The 417-nt window shown below is 59.7% G+C and overlaps 1 protein-coding gene across 3 annotated transcripts in view; it reads right to left on the reverse strand.

Annotated features, from left to right (window-relative positions):
* Adcy6 (adenylate cyclase 6) overlaps positions 1 to 216 on the reverse strand; it is a 25,686-nt gene extending 25,470 nt beyond the window's left edge. For 2 of the 3 annotated variants that reach the window (XR_003847123.1, XM_029556414.1), the window contains exon 1: positions 99 to 216. The gene's annotated coding sequence lies outside the window, so the exon portion shown is untranslated. The remainder of the gene's footprint in view (positions 1 to 98) is intronic. The other variant, XM_008853656.3, reaches the window with a different exon arrangement.
* Between the last annotated feature and the right edge of the window lie 201 nt (positions 217 to 417).

A 417-nucleotide genomic window follows, 5' to 3' on the forward strand; every position in this document is an offset into this window, starting at 1 on the left:
GGAGCCCAGCTTAATAATTAATTAAGATTTCATTCCACGAGGCGCCAGGTGTGTGCACCTGGCACCCGCTCGCCCGCACCCCGCTTCTTTCCACTGACCCCAGCCCTTTGGGGCTCCCGCCCCCGACGGAAACCTGCTGCGCTGAGAGCCGGAGCCGGGGAGGGAAGGGGCATTCTCGGTGCCGCCCTCTGGCCCCACGCTCTCTGGGGCAGCCCTACCCGCCTCCCCATCACCTGCCAACTTTCAGAGTCCCTCCCCCCGGCACCTTTTACCCAAAGGGGTGTGCTTCTTTGCTGTGGGGGGCTGGGGTGTATTGCCAGGTTCATGAACTGAAAAAATTGTTTCGGGACGTTTATTTCCCTCCTGAAGCAGCTGCCCAAGTTACCTGGGAGATCGGGAAATCATGTGAAAGCTACT

Source organism: Nannospalax galili, unplaced genomic scaffold, assembly GCF_000622305.1.
Source record: "Nannospalax galili isolate Female #2095 unplaced genomic scaffold, S.galili_v1.0 scaffold867, whole genome shotgun sequence".
NCBI classification, from domain to species: Eukaryota; Metazoa; Chordata; class Mammalia; order Rodentia; family Spalacidae; genus Nannospalax; species Nannospalax galili.